This window comes from Lissotriton helveticus, chromosome 8 (genome assembly GCF_964261635.1).
Source record: "Lissotriton helveticus chromosome 8, aLisHel1.1, whole genome shotgun sequence".
NCBI classification, from domain to species: Eukaryota; Metazoa; Chordata; class Amphibia; order Caudata; family Salamandridae; genus Lissotriton; species Lissotriton helveticus.
In genome coordinates this window covers 396439378-396453827 of record NC_136069.1, presented here as the reverse complement: position 1 = coordinate 396453827, position 14450 = coordinate 396439378, and the positions used below count along the sequence as shown (strand labels likewise).

The 14450-nt window shown below is 44.9% G+C and overlaps 1 long non-coding RNA gene across 1 annotated transcript in view; it reads right to left on the bottom strand.

The window, feature by feature from the left end:
• LOC144771658 (uncharacterized) overlaps window positions 1-14450 on the bottom strand; it is a 335630-nt gene that overhangs the window by 239558 nt on the left and 81622 nt on the right. Inside the window, exon 2 of the long non-coding RNA XR_013599415.1 lies at window positions 12393-12456. This is a non-coding gene — a long non-coding RNA (uncharacterized LOC144771658). The remainder of the gene's footprint in view (window positions 1-12392; window positions 12457-14450) is intronic.

The window sequence follows — 14450 nt, the reverse complement described above, 5'->3', positions numbered from 1 at the left end:
TCTTCCAATCCTTGAAATCCATTATCCCCTTCTCTTTCCATTCTGTGATGAGGGTGTGAAAGTTCAGAATGCTTTCATTGAACCTTTCTCTTTTCACTGGGCAATAATGTTCCAAGTTCTTCAACTGTGACAATGCTTCATCCTCATACTGTTGTTTATTGAGGATGACTATATTCCCTCCTTTGTCACTTGGCTTAATTACAATATTGCTATCTTCTTTCAGGCCTTTTATCAAAGTCCAGTCCGTTTTGCTCAGATTCCGTCGCATATCATTGAATTTCTTTTTTTGTAAGTCCTTAATTTCCTCGATCACTACTTCTTGGAACGTATCTATAGCATCATGAGTGGCTTTCGGAATGTATTTAGATTTTATAGTCATCATGCTTTTACATCCAAGTTGTTTAATGCCTTCTTCTTCTAGCATTTGTGTTAGTTCCGGTGTTGGTTCCTCTTGTGAGCTTGCCTCATCCGATAATTCTCGTGCTACACATAAGGCTGCAATGTCTCTGCCTGTCAGTGCATCTAAAGTTGCTAATTCACCGGATGGTCCTTGATCGTCCATTTTTGGATGTAAAGTGTGGATTTTTAAGAGTTTTACTTTTCTTATGAACTTATACAGGTCTATTCGCGTTTGTGTATAATCAAAGGATGGTGTAGGGCAGAAGGTAAGTCCCAACTGTAATAGTTCTTGTTCTTTAGTCGATAGAATTCTGCTTGAAAGATTGACTATTGTTTTCGTGACAGTCTCTTCTTCCATTATTTCCATTTGTTCCCTCCTCTGCTGCGGGTCACCACCGGAGTAGAACGATCCGTTCCTACTCTTTTTGCCCCTCCTCGTTTTCCTCTTACTGCTTCTGGAGGGTGTGTTCGAGCCGCCGGTCTCTGTCTTAGTCCTCTTATAAGTTCGTACTCCTGAAAAAAAGGAGGGATGGTGGAAGTTGAAGGTGACTCTTCCGCCTCTTGTCTCTCTCGGGTAGCACCTCCTTGTTTATCTCCTCGGATGGACTCGTCCTCCGACACTTCTGATTCTTCCGTGCTTGTTTGGATTACTGATTGTTTTCTCCCCGCCTGTTGGTTTTTTCGCGGGACGTCGTATTTTCTCGCAAACGTTAAAATTCGCCCATTTGCGTAATCCTTCTCATCCCTTATAAATTTCGCCTGTTTCCTTGTCTTGATCACATTCTCGTAGTTGATCAGGCGTTGTTTCATAGACTTACGAAGATCCTCACTTGTTTTTACATCCTTATCTGCACTTATATTTTCTTCACTTTCCTTTATTGCCTCTTGTAATTTTGCTCTGTCTATCCACGCATGCTTCACCAGGATTTTAAGCATTTGATGTGTTACTCCTGTCATAAATTCCGACCATTCTTGCAATAGTTCTATATTTGGACTCTCATATGAGGGAACAATGAGAATTCTAAGTCCTCTTGGGACTCGTTCTACTTCCAAATATTTTTGGAGACTAGTTGCCTCCCACCATTTCCGAATCTCCTTTTCGTATGTTTTCTCTAGAGCCAAAAATAGACTTTTCAGTGTGCCTGGTACTGATTTTTCTACAGTCTTGTCTTTACTCGTACCCGGTACTTTCACAGCAAACAGGCTTCCTGCTGCTTCCTCCCTCTCAGTATCTGAGAACATACTCCGCTGCAGCGCTGATTCTCTCGGCAGAAAAACAATCATTTGGCTGAACGAGGTAAACCGGCAATTTTGGATCTCAGGTTTATCGTCATCCACTCACCCGTTTCACGTCATCACGATTCCAGGACTCCTCCACAGTCTCGTTTCGTCACTCTCCCAGATGGGTGGTTGCGTTTCTTCCTTTTGTCACCAATGTGTGCGATTCCACGTAGTCTGGTTCGCTGGTTACCGGTGGGGCAGACTGTAATTTATATTCCGTTACTCCTTTTCACCATCCGTCGCTCCTCTTTGCCTCGGGTGCCTCCTTACCGCACGGTGAGATGCGTAATACTTTTAACACACACGGTCCACACTCCAAGGTCCGTTACACAATTAAGGGCACTCACAGCAATTTCTCTGTCGTTTTTAAACTGCCATAGTTTATTATTTCTGGCGCTGCACAATCATATCAACAAACGCGTTTCGGCGTTCCCGCCTTCGTCAGTGTCGATAGATACTCATTTTCAAACAGTTTAAATAAAGTTACATTACAACTCACTCACGTGATTTAAATTTAGTAAACATAAAAGAAGGCACAGTGATTATTCTGCATTACTGTGGTGGCCATCTTAGAATATTATAATCACATACTATCACTATGGGGACTTGAATATCCATGTCGTCACAAACTACCTCTATGGGTACCTGGGCATCGTTGTCATCACACACTACCTCTGTAAGGTCTTGGGCATAAATATAACCAACCACACTCTCTTAGCAGGAATCTGAACATGACTATCAGCACACACTATCTCTTTGGGTACAGTGGTAATACTATAATCAAACACCATCTCTGTGAGGACCTGGAAATACCTATAATCACACATTCTCTCTGTGGGGACCTGCGCAACAATCTAATTAATCATCTTTGCATAGAATTGAACATGAGAATCATCATGCACTTTCTTCTTGATGGACCTAGGCATGTCTATATATATAAGGCCATGTGCATGTCTATAATCACACACATTATCTCTGTGAGGACATGGGCATGCTTATAATCACACCTGGACATCAGTTTAGTCGATCACACACTACCTTTGGCGGGTATTGAACATCAGTATCATTACACACTATCTCTGTGGGGACCTGGCTGTTCCTATAATCACATACTAGCTCTGTGGGGACCTGGGATTGTGTATAAACACACACGATCTCTGTGGGAACCTGGGTGTTTCTATCACCACACATTAGCTCTGTGGGGACCTGGGCATGTCTATAATCACACACTATCTGTGTGGGCTCCTGGGATTGTGTATAATCTCACACTATCTCTGTGGGGACCTGGACATCAGTATAATCAATCACACACTACCTTTGTGGGATACTGAATAGAATTATCATCACACACTATCTCTGTGGGGACCTAGGTAGTCCTTTAATCACACACTATCTCTGTGGGGACCTGGGCATGTGTATAATCACACAATAGCTCTGTGGGGACCTGGGCATGTCTATAATCACACACTATCTCTGTGGGGTCCTGGGAATGTGTATAATCTCACACTGTCTCTGTGGGGACCTGGACATCAGTATAATCAATCACACACCACCTTTGGGAGGTATTGAACATAATTATCATCACACACTATATCTGTGGGGACCTGGGCATGTGTATAATCACACACTATCTCTGAGGTTGACCTGAGCATGTGTATAATCACATACTATCTCTGAGGGGACCTGGGCATGTTTACAATCACACACTATCTCTGTGGGGTCCTGGGATTGTGTATAATCTCACACTATCTCTGTGGGGACCTGGACATCAGTATAATCAATCACACACCACCTTTGGGAGGTATTGAACATAATTATCATCACACACTATCTCTGTGGGGACCTGGGCATGTGTATAATCACACACTATCTCTGAGGGGACCTGAGAATGTGTATAATCACACACTATCTCTGAGGGGACCTGGGCATGTGTATAATCACACACTATCTCTGAGGGGACCTGGGCATGTCTATAATCACACACTATCTCTGTGGGATCCTGGGAATGTTTATAATCTCACACTATCTCTGTGGGGACCTGGACATCAGTATAATCAATCACACACCACCTTTGGGAGGTATTGAACATAATTATCATCACACACTATCTCTGTGAGGACCTGGGCATGTGTATAATCACACACTATCTCTGAGGGGACCTGAGCATGTGTATAATCACACACTATCTCTGAGGGGACCTGGGCATGTGTATAATCACACACTTTCTCTGAGGGGACCTGGGCAAGTGTATAATCACACACTATCTCTGTGGGGACCAGGGTGTTCCTATAATCACAGATTAGCTCTGTGGGGACATGGGCATGTCTATAATCACACACTATCTGTGTGGGCTCCTGGGATTGTGTATAATCTCACACTATCTCTGTGGGGACCTGGACATCAGTATAATCAATCACACACTACCTTTGTGGGATACTGAATAGAATTATCATCACACACTATCTCTGTGGGGACCTAGGTAGTCCTTTAATCACACAATAGCTCTGTGGGGCCTGGGCATGTCTATAATCACACACTATCTCTGTGGGGTCCTGGGAATGTGTATAATCTCACACCATTTCTGTGGGGACCTGGACATCAGTATAATCAATCACACACCACCTTTGGGAGGTATTGAACATAATTATCATCACACACTATCTCTGTGGGGACCTGGGCATGTGTATAATCACACACTATCTCTGAGGGGACCTGAGCATGTGTATAATCACACACTATCTCTGAGGGGACCTGGGCATGTCTATAATCACACACTATCTCTGTGGGGTCCTGGGAATGTGTATAATCTCACACTATCTCTGTGGGGACCTGGACATCAGTATAATCAATCACACGCCACCTTTGGGAGGTATTGAACATAATTATCATCACACACTATCTCTGAGGGGACCTGAGCATGTGTATAATCACACACTATCTCTGGTGGGGACCTGGGCATGTGTATAATCACACACTATCTCTGAGGGGACCTGGGCATGTCTATAATCACACACTATCTCTGTGGGGTCCTGGGAATGTTTATAATCTCACACTATCTCTGTGGGGACCTGGACATCAGTATACTCAATCACACACTACGTTTGGAAGGTATTAAACATAATTATCATCACACACTATCTCTGTGGGGACCTGGGCATTCCTATAATCACACACCATCTCTGTGGGGACCTGGGCATGTGTATAATCACACACTATCTCTGAGGGGACCTGGGCATGTGTATAATCACACACTATCTCTGAGGGGACCTGGGCATTCCTATAATAATACACTATCTCCGTGGGGACCAAGGCATGTCTATAATCATACACTGTCTCTGTGGGGGCCGGGATATTAATGTATTCAATCATACACTACCTTTGCTGAAAATTGAACAGGAGTATCATCATACACTATCGCTTTATGGATCAGTGCTTCACTATAATCCCACAATATCTCTGCAGCACTTGAGCGTGATTATAATCACACACTATTTGTGCAGGTACCTGGGCATCACTATAATCACACACTATTTGTGCAGGAACCTGGTCATATTATCCCTGCAGGGACCTAAACATGACTAGCATTGTACACCATCTCTCCAGGAACTTGAACATATCTATCATAACACTCTCTTTATGGTGACTTTACCATGACTATCACAACACTTTTTATGGGGACTTGATTATGATTGTAATCACAAAATATCTGTGTGGGTACTTGTTCTTAACTATAATCCTGCTCTTTCTCTCAGGGGACGAATATGAATATTATCACACATTATCTCTATGGGGACTTGATAACGACTATAATTAAATCCTATATCTTTGGGGACCTGGGCATTACAGTAATGATACTCTATTTATGCCTGGAAGTCAAGCATGACAATCATCGTACCCAATGGGGGGCTTGAACATGACTATTGCGGCACTCTCTATGTGGGGACTTGGTTATGATTATAATCACACACTAGCTCTGTGGGGACTTGAACTTGCCTTTATTCACACACTATCTCTGTAGGGACCTGGAAAATACTGTAATAACACACTATTTCTTCATGAACTGTAGCATGACTATCATTGTACACTATCTCTAGGGGGACTTAAACATGACTATAACCAAAGGCGTTATCTGTGGGCTCCTGGGCATTACTAAAATCAGACACTATCCTTTAGGGGAGTTGAACATGGCTATAATTACACATTATGTGTGTGGCAAGCTGGTCCGCATTCTAATGACACACTATATCATGTGAATTAGACATAACTATCATCACACAGCATCTCTGCAGGGGATTAGAAATTAATATAATCACACACTATGTCTATGGAGGCTTGAGATTGACTATGATTTAATAATATATCTATTGGGACCACTGCATCAATAAAATCATGCACTTTTGCTACAGGGGCCTAAAAATAAATATCACCACACACTCTGTCAGCTCTAGAACATAATTACATAATTCTAATCATATGCCATCCCTTTGGTGACTATCATTGCACAGTCAGATGAGGTGAATGATGCCTAGTAGTGAAGTTTATGAAAAAGAACTAGGCAATATTAACTTGGCTTTCCCATCAGACCACATGGCAGGATCTTTGGCCTCTAAACTAATTTAACTATATTGTTTCCTTATCCCATAAAGTTTGACAGTGTATGATTATAGACATGCCGTGGTCCCCACAGAGATAGTGTATTATTATAGGAATGCCCAGGTCCCCTCAGAGATAGTGTGTGATTATACACATTGCAGGATCTTTGGCCTCTAAACTAATTTAACTATATTGGTTCCTTAACCCATAAAGTTTGTAAGATCTCAGCAATGGGCTAGATATCTGTGAATCCCTTTCCATGGACTTGATCTGCTATAGTTGCCTGCTGAAAAATAGATTATTATAAAAATTCATTTTCTGGGTGCTGCTAGTACACAATGAGCTATTCATACATGACTAAATTATCATGTAATTTAGGTGCATCGCTAAAAAAAAATTTTTGCTATTTGTTTATAAATGTATTCAATCACAAATGAGAAATATTGAGTAAGTCCCCACAAGGATGGTAACACGTGTTCAAGTCCCCACAAAGATGGTTCTGTGCGCGCCATTAAATAACAGAATATTTGCAGATTCGAAGCAGGATCCTAGAATTTTTTCTTAAGGTTTTTCTGTTATTGGTATATTTCTAAAACATTGGGAAAGGTTAGTCCCCACAAGGCAGGTATCCACACATAGTCCCCACAAGGATGGTAACACGTGTATGTGTGTGCGTGCGTGTGTGTGGGAGTGTCTTTGTGTATTTGTGCTTTTACCAATTATTGGAACTCCCTATATTTCCACAACTGTTTACGATCTTATAATCTTTGATCATGTGAAGAGCATTATAAATAGGGAGTCGATTAGAATAATTTCCTGAGTTTCAGATAAATGCAACATTTGCTAATTTGGTTTGGATTTGGCCAAATAAACTGTGATAGCTCTATTTCGTTTTTAGAGTAATACATTAAAATATACAGCTAATTCAAACGCTCATGGTGCACTTAAGTTAGATTATTCAGCTCAAGTTCTTGTCTACTAGGCTGCATCTAAATATTTGAAAATGTGCAACTACAGTTATAATTCATGCCGTGACCACAAAACCATGGGCAATGTGGTGCGAGTGTCTGTGTTTTCTAAATATTCTGGACTGAACGAGCCAGCGGTGTTCATGGGTGCATGTGTTATTCATCACAAGAGTGAGATCATCATGAGTCTTGTGGATCTTGTGGTCACTGGTACAAACTTTTTTTTCTGGAGCACACAAGGAGCCCTCCACAAACAAGAACAAGAAGCCCCTTTCAATTACAGTACAAACATGTTTATAATTGAAGAATCATTCTCAAGAAAATGAAACATTTTGGTACAAACCTGTTTCAAAGAAGTGTAGAAGAACAAATTGTTATAGCTTTCACAACCTTTGAAGACCTAATAAACAATTTAAAGTAAGTATTGTTTGTTTAATTTCTCAACGTATGAAATATTCATCTGACGGTGGTAGAATTTATCACAGTACATTACAAAATATGTTAGTATTTTAATAATTTTCGTTTGTATTCCTTGTTCTTTTTAACTCAAGCAATTCCTTATGATTTTGCACAGTTTTGCCGTGTTGAGCATCCAAAATGAAGACACAATGGGTGATGCTCTAAAGGTCAGGTCGTAATGCAGTCATGTTTTTGCACGATTGACTTGCAACCTGCCCTTCTTTGAGTGATGTAATTGATGTACTTATCTTCCGCATTGTAGATTGAATATTTGTAGAGCCTCACACAGCCTCCTGCCTCGTGAATATTAATGAGGCAAGTGATATGTTGCTACCCTCTGCAAATGGCTGCGAATGCACAGATTGAGACATCCGGGAGACAGTATACATCCGTCCCTGCTTTCGCAATCTCAATCATCAACATTTGTTTTATGATAAGCTCCTGTCCTTTAAGGAGATAGAGATTGTTTTTAACCCTGGACTCCAGGTGAGTATCTGACACGATTCCCAAAGTCACCTGCGGGACTGCTTTCCCTTTCTTATTTAGTTATTCCACACCAACTTGGGAGAGGTAATTAATAAATGGTTTGCGCCTACAGATCCCCGGGCCTTGCACCCCATTCGCCACCACCATCCCTGACCTCATTGCAGCTGACGCCATCGCCTCCATGGACTACATACTCATTGGAGACCTAAACTTCCACCTCAACAACCCCAGCGACCCCAACGCCGCCACCCTCCTTGACAACCTCGCCAACATCCGACTGAAACAGCTCATCGCCACTATTACTCACAAGGCAGGACACATCCTCGACCCCATCTTCCCAAGGGGGAACAACTTCAGCTTCAGCCACACCACGCAACCCCCATGGGCAGACCACCACTGCGTACATTTCCTCATGAACAAACCCATGCCGCCAAACTTGCACCCTGCCTTCCACAAAGAATTTGGAGAAAAGTCTCAGAGGAGCAGCTCAACTTCACCCTCAACCGCGATGGCACCATCACCTCGACCAATGCCAACCTCACAGAAAAAGAAGTTCACAGATGGATCACCAACTGTGCAGATGAGCTTGAACCCCTACGCCACCCCGACAGACAGCGCCCCAGGAAGGCCGCCTAGTTCACCGCCGACCTCTAAGAATCCAGACACATCTGCAGACATCTCGAGAAGAACTGGAGAAACAGCGAAACCCCAGAAGGTTGTATCACCTACAAGAACACCATGACAGAATACCACCAGCGCATCAGATACACCAAAAGGACCTTCCTCCAGAACAAGATGCTCGCCAAGTCCAGCAACTCCAAGGAACTCTTCAGCATCCTCCAGGAATTCACCAAACCCCCAGCGAAACCATGGACATCACCCCCTCCCAGGACCTCTGCAACAAGCTCAGCTCCTACTTCCATCTGAAAAGCAAGGGCCTCTACGAAACCCTCAATGACCAGACACCTGACTCCGAAACCACTCCCTCCTCCAGCAATGCCAGTCAGCCCACCATCTCCTCCTGGACCCCAGTTACCACCGGAGACACCGCATCAAACATGAAAGGTGTTCACTCAGGAGCCCCCACAGACCCCTGCCCCACCCATCTTCCACAGATCCGCCGCCATCACTCTGGAACTACGACACACCATCAATGCAACCTTTGAAACCGGCATCTTTCCTGATGACTGGAAAAGCGGAGAAGTCAGACCAACTACTCAAGAAACCCTCAGCAGATCCCACGGACCGCAAAAACTACCAACCCATCTCCCTCCTCGCCTTCGTGGCCAAAGTCACAGAGTAGACCATCAACATCCAACTAATAAAATTCATCGAAGAAAATTCCATCCTTGACCCTCCCAATCTGGATCCTGCAGCAACCACAGCACCGAGGCCGCTCCACTCGCCGCTACAGACAACATCTGCACCCTTCTTGACCAAGAACATACCGCGGTCCTGATCCTACTTGTTAAAATTGGGGGTCTCTAGTTGGCACAGGTAGGTACTTGTGACAAATAGGGACCCTCTCCTCTAGTCAGGGTAAGGGGGTACACTCATAAAATAACCCCTGCTCACCCCTTGGTAGCTTGGCACGAGCAGACAGGCTTATCTCAGAGGCAGTGTGTAAAGCATTTGTGAACACATACAGTAATCAAGTGACAACACTACAAATGTACACCACACAGGTTGGGTATTTATAAAAATAAGTATCTTTTATATAGAGTTACTACAAGACCATAAACGACAAAAACAATCCACAATACTATTAGAAATCAAGAGTTCTTGTTAAAAAGGCTTAAATCAAAGTTCTGAGCGAGTCGGTCGCCCTGTCTGGCTACAGCCTTGCTGAAATAACACAGAGTCTAACAAATCCAGCGGACCGCGTCAGTCTGGGCCACTCAAATGTCGATACTTGAGGCGTTCGTCGCGGTGCAGAAAAGAAAGCGTTGCAGGACACGTTGTCCATCGATGAGGTGCAGGCAACGGCCTGTTGACGGAGTCGGTGGGTCCGAGGCGTACGTTGCAGGGCGAGACGGTGCATCAATGCGGTGCTTGCAGCTTGCGGTGCGGCGACAGAGCCGGATTGCAGGAGCTGGCGTCGATCAGTCCAGACAGCGGTACGAGTCGGGCGGTGCATCACGAAGGATGCGAGCAGTACCCAACTCAAATGCGTTCACAGGACTCGAAGTCAGCAACAGTGATTGTGTCGGTCAGACCAGTTCGATTTGGTGTAGCAAGGTGTTGCACCTTGCGGTGTCCACAAGTCACAGTGCAGGCAATGGCTCGTTGATGACGTCAGGATGGAGTCGGTGAGTTCAGAGCTTGAGTTGTTCGATGCGGATGTTGTTTGATGCGGTGCCTACAGGACACCGGGCCAGTCGTGAGAGTCGGTCACAGCTCCCTGCCACTGTAGCCGCTGAAACAGCATTCCCAGCAGCAATCCACAAAGGCTGGTGAAGTCTACTGGTCCTGAGACTTTGATCAGGGGGCAAGCTTTTTTCCAAGCCCTTGGATATCCTTCACAAGTTGAAATAAAGCACACAAAGTTCCTTTCTCCTTCCTTTGGCAGTTAGGCAACCACTGCAGGCCAATCCCCAAGCAGCACTTCGGCTTAGGGATAGTCTCACCTCAGTTTCTTCAGGTTCCTCTCCTCAGCAAAGGTTTCTTCTTGTAGTCCACAAGTGATCTAATTTCTTGGGATCAGTGTCCCAATATTTATACCCCAAATTCCTTTGTCCTCTGAGGGCAGAGGGGCCTTTGCCCAGTCCAAGACAGTTCTGGACCACTCTGTTTACATGGCTCCTTCTTTATTTTCACAGTGCAGGGCAGAAAAATCAGACACTCCACAGGAGGTGGAGCCAGCATTGTGGAGGGAAAGCACAGCCCTGGAGCACTTTGTTGACATGATTCCTTCTCTCCTTTTACAGTGCAGGGCAGAGACATCAGACGAACCACAGGGGGTGGAGCCAGCACTGTGGGGGGCAGGCATGGTCCTCTTCAGGTCCCAGGTGCAACTCCTCCCGCCCATCTAGATGCAGATCTCTCTAGTCACCACTGGGCTGACTCATTCAGTCTCTTGGAATCCCCCAGCCCTGTCACTCAAACTCCAGACAAGGAATACACAACCTAGCAGAGACAGGCCTGGATAGTTAGACAAGAAAATACCTACTTTCTAAAAGTGGTATTTTTAAACACAGAATGTTAAAACCAACTTCATTAAAATATGTATTTTATCATTTTGAGTTCAGGCATACTAAACTCGAATTTCTACCATGTTCCCTGAGTCAGTTAGGATTATAATATGTAATAATCTAAAAGCCCATTTTGGCCTATGGAAAACAGGTAGCCTTGCAATGGTGAAAAACAAAAATGGCTGTAATTCACTATTAGGCCTGGCCACACACACCAGGGCATGCCCTACCTTATACTTACAATGCACCCTGCCCTTGGGCCTACCATAGAGGTGTCTGATATGAAGAAAAGGGAAGGTTTAGGGACTGGCAAGTGGGTACACTTGCCCAGTCATCATGGCAATACCAGACTGCAGCTCCCAGTTTTAGTGTCGCTAGTGTAAGTGCAGTATTACATTTTTGAGTGCAGGCATCTCAAAAAAAGTGAAGGACTGGTCTCAAACACCACCGGGTGTCATGCTTCATCATTGACTAGTCCTCGCCCTCTAAAAACTTGGTTTGATAGAGGGCCGGCATACACCTGATGACAGGGATGCACTTCTAAACTAAGTGGGGGCCCAAAGAAAAATGAAGAAAGTGGATTAAAAGGCCATTATGGGTGTCAACTTAAATTTTAATAGTGCCGGCATCCATATGGTTTTTTAAAATAAGGTGATTGGTGTAATGGGGATATTAGTATCCCCCCACCGCCATGAATGAGATCAACAAGTTTCTGCCTGTAGGCTCATCTGGGTCCTCGGCATTCATCAGGACCCTGAAAGAACGGGCTCCACTCTTACCACACTATGGCCCAAGGGTTCCACTTAGTGGGGTGATAGCGATCACACTCCACTATGAAATGGCTAGATCCTTAATGCCTGAAAGAAAAAAACGTGTAAATAAAACAATAACACTGTCACACTAGCAAAGTAAGCCACAATCACCATGGTTCTATCGTGAGTGGCTATTAGTGCAACATTTAAGTGAAAAACAATCTGTGCACCAGAGCTGGAGAAATTATCCCCAATGCGCTTACCCTGGGATGAGGTCAAAATGGCGCCATAGGAGGGAGAAGGCAGATGAACCCTTTGGTCCAAGAACTAGAGAAATGTGGGGAGAAAAACAGGAAAAGCACTTTGTTAGAAAACTGGGAGTGGCTCATTGTGATACATAGTTTATGTTGGAGGCTGCAATCTACCAGTACCCCGTGCTTCTGGTTCCCTCAGCCTAGATTTATCTGGCTTTTGTGGTTATATAGTACCAGACTGCACACAGACTCTGCAATGGCAGGCCTTAGACACACTTTTACAGGCTGCTTCTGTGGGTGGCACAACCAGTGCTGCAAGCCCACGAGCAGCATTTGGATTTATAAGCCCTGGGCACACTCAGTACACTGTACTAGGGTCTGACAAGTAAACCAAACAAGCCAATAATGGAATCACCAATTCATACATTATTTAAAGGGAGAGCATATGCACTTTAGCACTGATCAGCAGTGGTAAAGCGCCCATAGTCATAAAACCAACAAAAACAGGTCAGAAAAATACAGGAGGAAGGCAATAAGTTCAGGAATGACCCTGAAAAAAGGGCCAAGTCGACACAACTCTATCTCTTGACAGCATTCAACACCGTCTCCCACTGCACACTCACCACCAGGCTCCTTGATGCTGGCATACAAGTAACCGCCCTCGACTGGCTCCGCTCCGTCTTCACCATCAGTACCCAAAGTATCAGACTGCCCCTCTGAGCCCACGGAAATCAACTGTGGAGTACCTCAAGGATCGTCTCTCAGCCACACACTCTTCAACATCTACATGGCCCCCCTTGCCGCCACCGCCAGACAGCACAGACTCAGCTTAGTATCCTACGCCAAGGACCCCATCACCACCAGACTCAACTTCCAAGAAGGAATGAAGGATGTTGCATCCTGGATGAGCAGCAGCTATCTGAAGCTCAACTCGGAGAAGACAGAGGTCCTCATACTCAGACCCTCGCCCTCTGCATGGGACAACACCTGGTGGCTCACTGCCCTCCGCAGCCGCCCCCTCCCCCCCACGGACCACGCCCAAAACCTTGGCATCATACTCGACTCTTCCCTCTCCATGACCCGACTGTGTCAACACCATCGCCTCCACATGCTTCAACTCCCACCACATCCTCCGAAAAACCTTCAAATGGATCCCCCCCGAATCAAGGAAGACCGTCACTCATGCTCTCATACCCCAAAGACTGGACTACGGAAATGCCCTCTTCGCCGGGATCAACAAATCTCTGCTTTGCAAACTCCAGACCATACAGAACACTTCCGCCAGATTCGTCCTCAGCATCCCTCGACACAAACACATCACCCAAGACCTGCGTAACATCCACTGGCTCCCTGTTGAGAAGAAAGTAACCTTCAAGATACGCATCCACGCCTACAAATGTCAATGATAGAATCCCCTTCCACATACCCAAGAGGAACCTCAGATCCGTCGACTTTGTCCTCACCGAACCTCTGCGCATCCACAGAGCAAGAACAGGTGGTAGAACCTTCCCCTTACATTGCGGCCAAGACCTAGACTGAGCTCCCTATCGATATCAGACGTGCCCCCACCATGCAGACCAGCAGGAAGACCCTCAAGACCTGGCTCTCCAACTGACTGGAGCCCTCCACCCTACGCCTTAAGACCCTCACGGGTGAGTAGCGCACTTAAATATTTCCTTGATTGATTGACTGACTGATTGCAACCAAGGTCACAATCAATTAAAACTTTTCACTTGGACTTGCAAATAGGAGAAGGATGCCCCTTTCATGCCCCACCTATTTGCCTTTAAGAAACGGTTGCAAAAGCCCCTTCAGGAGTCGGAAATATTTTCCTGACTCGTAAAAATGCTTTTGAACAGTGTGAAAAGGGAGTTTGCATCGTTGTAACTGCATATCACCATTCTACACCATATCCCCATTCCTTCTTATTCTTTTCAAAGGCCACTACTTCTGAAGAACCCCATGGTGGTGTGCAATTAAGCACCTCAGTCTCCCCCTCTATCAGAGACTTACGGCTCCTAATATCATAAGTGATTTCATAAGTAGCTGTACACTCAACTAGGGCCC